Genomic DNA, 4,613 nt, shown 5'->3' on the forward strand with positions numbered 1-4,613 from the left:
AATCCTACCGAGTTACGGAATAAGAATTAATTTTATTTAGGAGTTATCTAAATATGTTAGTTTACCGGTTTAGAATAGGAAAATTGTTAACTCTAGGGTTGAGCCATTGTTATAGATACCAAAAGAGCGTTTCATAGAGAGGTGCGCGTCTTAGGTATTATTAAGAGATACACACAAGGTGTGTGGCGTCGCCCCATCAATAAGATATTGAGATATGTTGATGGTATTGTTGGAGTTCTACTTCTAGCTAATGAATTCTGGACTTGGTCCCGCGGATGTAGGTTATCCGAACCCCGTTAACAAAGCTTGAATCTTGTTTACTTTTATGTTGTTACATACCGTTCTCGTACTTTAACATATATATGTAGCCACATATATGTGCTTTATTTGGTATCAGAGCTTGTGTTCGATAGAGATCTATACTTGTTTCGGGTGTGATTCTAGATTTGTGGCTAGCGTAGAATTGGTAGCAGACGAGAATGACGAGTATCATGAAGAAGCAAAATAAATCATAAACTCCTAGGAAGGGTTTGTGCTATCCATCAGAGTTGAATGAAAACGCTACTTGTTTCCATTACAGTCGGAAAACGATTGAGAAGAAAAAAAGGTTTTCTTGACATAGGATAGAAAAGAAAGGTATGATGAATTCAAGAGTCAAGATCGATGACAAGTCTGAAATTACAGAGATTTAGAGGAGGAGGTGGCGGTTGTTGATCAGAATCGTTTTTCTCGTCATGGGTCTATATGTTCTGCTTTTGGCCCTCTATCTTGTCTAATTAAAATCAAGCCCATGAAATCCCACTCTCTTAGTACGTGTATTGAGTCTTCTGTGCGTTAGTATAGAAGGAAGCTCGTCTAGAAGCTTGTGAAACAGAGCCAAGGAGATAGTGACTAGAGAGAGAGAGAGAGAGAGAGAGAGAGAGAGAGAGAGAGAGAGAGAGAGAGAGAGAAAGAGCATGTAGACTCAAGAGGGAGTTCTAAAAGTTGTATCCCATAAAGGACATAGAAGAAATCGAAGATCTAATTGATTGATGGGATTGATATGAGAAGTCTGAAAGTTGTGATTTGTGTTGTTGTGTTCCTGGAAGATCGTGGGATAAAATCCTGTCAGCTTGCTCTAGTTTGATTCCACGCCTGTTCGTTGGGAAGAATGTGAAACCTAGTGAATCTGGTCCTTTATTAATTGAGTTAGGTTTATACTGGATTGGTTCGAAAGAGAGAACTTGAAAACGAGTCTAGAAGATTTTCTTTGTATTGATTGAGAATCAGTGACATGTTTTCTTTTGAGATGGAGACATATATCCTGGAACTCTGAGGGAGCGGTAGAAGATGTCGTATTTGGTGATTTAGTGTTCAGAAAGTTATGTCGGAGACTCGGAGTTGACGAAGATGAAACTTTTAAGAGTAAGGAGAAGTTTGGGGTCTTGATGTTTCACAATTGGAAAGGATGTTCTCTTTATGAATCTCTGGTAAAATCATCTCAAAGATTAATTACAGTTTTTTTTTTTTTTTTTTTTTTTTTTAACCTAAGGGAAGAGGTTAGTACTCTGTGAATTGGTGGTTCTTAGGAGAAGAAATCAAGATGCAACTTGTTTAGAGAGTTCTGATTTGTGAGAAGCAAAGTAAATATGGATTAAACATTCTTCTTCAGAACCATAAATCTGAGTTTGAGAATCTTCGTCTCCAGTGAGATTAAGTCTTATAAAGGAAGACATTTGTTTCACGGTGGAGAAATTGTCGGAAAAAGTGTGAACGAATTTGAAGTGGGATCATAAGTGGGAATTGTAGTCTTATTCGCGAGAAGAACCTTCTTAACCAATGTTTTTTTAAACCTATGAAGAGAAAAAATGGAAAGCAAGGAAAAGAAGCATTGTAAGAATGCTGATGAAGAAGAGGATTCTTCAAGAAAAAGACAGAAGCTAATTCCGAGTAAGTGTTTTTTAAAATCGAAACCAGGAATACTAGAAGCTGTTGAAAAGCAAGGATTTAATGCTAGGGTGGTAACTAAGGGCTTTTCACAGAAGGATAAGTTGGAGCCGATATATTTCACAGGGACCATAGTTCCTAAAGGAGATACAAGTCTATAAGAGTCGCTCAACGAAGAACCAGAAATTTTAGAAAGAGAAGTACCTAGTATGAAGTTCCAGCATTTCCGTGAACTTCTCAATGTCCACTAGTTGAAGACGCAACTCCAGGTAACTCCGATGTGAAATCAACAACCTCACAAAATTATGAAAAAAATATTGGATGAGACTTCTGTGAGATATGTTCAAGTCTAAGGAAAAAGCACATGGAGAATGGAGTTACCTGGGAAAGTCAAGCTTCAGGTGGAGTCTGGTGGGAAACGGATCCAAGGAAGTGGACTAGTAAGAAGGTTGCTTGTGAAAGAAACAGATATTTAAACATGGTGATTCTGGTTCAAGGTAGAGCTAAGGAGAACAAAAGATATCGGGAATCGGATTTCTTGAGCAGAGCTCCTACAAGAAAGATAGTAGAATCTAGTTATGATTTTACAAAGTTTGAAATCTCAGAAGGGGGAGAGCTCAATAAAGAGATAAAGATGAGCTTGAAAATACCTGAGATTACAAAGAGTAATGGTGACAGAGGAAGCACCGGAGATGCAATGATTCATGGTCGAAATTGCATCGGGACTTAGCTATCGAAGGAGCAAAAGAGGTTTAAGGGCTCGACAGATTTAAATGGTGAGACTTGAGAGCACCACTGGTCACCACAGAATTTGATGGAAACGATATCGCCGTAGATTGCAGCAAAGCTTAATAGGAGAAGTCAATCCGATGTTGTGTCAAGGAAGATACACGGCTTGAGTTTTTGGGTTCCGATTTGGAGTCGTAAACTTCTAAGATTGTAGCGACAGCCAGCAGAGGTGATGATGGCGAAGATGGCCATTGTTTTTTTACGGAGAAATGAAGGCCACGGAGAATTGCTCGAGATTATAAACTATTTAGTTATTTAGGTCAGTTCGCCCTAATTCTCTCTGACACGATAATCAAGGCGCCACTCATCTCATCATCTTCCGACGCTGGTAGAGCTTCGGCTCGCCGGCGTTGGGATCTCTCAGTATCTCCGATCCCTTTCTACTTCTGTCTGCAAATCTCGTTTGTGTTTTTGGTTTTTTTCACCGGAGTCCCCTTGAGAATTCAGATCTCTGCTCCGGCTATGCATCAGCTTCATCCACTGTCCATCGTTCCTCTACATCCACTCTCCTCTCTCAGCGTATCTACTTGACTGAGTACCCTACTGCCTGAACTCACCCCTCAACCCCCCGAATGGCCTGATCTCCTTGGTGTTAATCTCTCCATCTGGCCTCTTCCACAGTCAACCATAACATCTCACCGATCCTCGGATTTATATCCTCTCTCCAAGTGGTTTACTTGGCTGCAGCTGGACGAGAGCTATGTGTTGACGCTGGAGCCTTTAAATATCTTAACGAAGAACATCATAACTTCGGCTGCTTCTGTCCCAACCTCGATATCTCTTTGGCCCAGGTTTGCTCCCCAATCTTACTTTGGAACCCTGGTAGATAGTCTACTCTACTTAGGCTATGATGCATCCCTGCACTGGAATCTCCCTCGATCCGCCTATACTTGCTTTATATCAAGATCAAATTGCTTAGTACCGGTGTTATCTGCTTGGTCAAGACGAGGTTCCCTCGATAGCGGAACATTGGCTTCGTTTAATTTGCTAACCCTTTGTGTCGAGTTCAATGTGATTCCAGGGATGATCTCTTTGAGGAAGACTGCTTGGTGAAGCTTGGCATTATGACCCCACCGTTACAATGTTGGGGTTACCTTGCCTTCACCAGCATCTTCTATCCGCCTCACCCGACTCCTGAACCCAATCATGAACTTTTTTGCATCTCTATGGAAGTACCGCTTATCTCTGCTTGGTCAAGACGAGTTTCTCTCGGTAGCAGAACATCGGTGGCTTCAAAGTTGCTTCTTAGATTATTTTGTCGAGGTCAGTCTCTTAACCCTGTCCGGATGCTTGCGTTGTGTAGACATATCTTTGAATCTGATCTGACAGCCTGCCTGAACACTATCTTTGAACCCTTTGAACCCCTGCTTCGTTTACCACCATTAGATAGAAAACTTGGGTATGTTGATCTAGTCCAGGAACAAACTGATTACAAGCTTTGTGTGGAATTCATTTACCTCCATTGCCATGAGAGGGATGACCCACCTGTTTTGTTACGGCCTGTTACCCTCCCAATGAGAGCCCCGTTTTCATCTTCTTCAACTGCCATGACCACTCTGCAACCATCTCACCCCTTAGTCTCCTCCATGGAGCACACTTTCAAAAGCTCCAATGCGTCTACCGTAAGAGCGAAGTATGACCACCTTTTGGTCAGGGATTTCCTGAAGCTTGCCTTCAAATTTGAATCCTACAAGACACCAAAAGATCTTCCACCTTTTGCAAACTCCTCAAGGTTGTGCATCTCTTTGGAAGACTCATGTAGTCTTTATCTTTACCTTTCTTGTAACCGTTTGATGCTAAGTTGTAAGAACATCCCTCCTTTGAGGTTTTAAGTTTTTAATTAAAGTTGTTGTGTTCAAAAAAAAAAAAGAAGGCCACGGAGGAATCGTAGGCATCGG

This window comes from Camelina sativa, chromosome 3 (assembly GCF_030686135.1).
Source record: "Camelina sativa cultivar CO46 ecotype springtype chromosome 3, ASM3068613v1".
In the NCBI taxonomy this organism is placed as follows: Eukaryota; Viridiplantae; Streptophyta; class Magnoliopsida; order Brassicales; family Brassicaceae; genus Camelina; species Camelina sativa.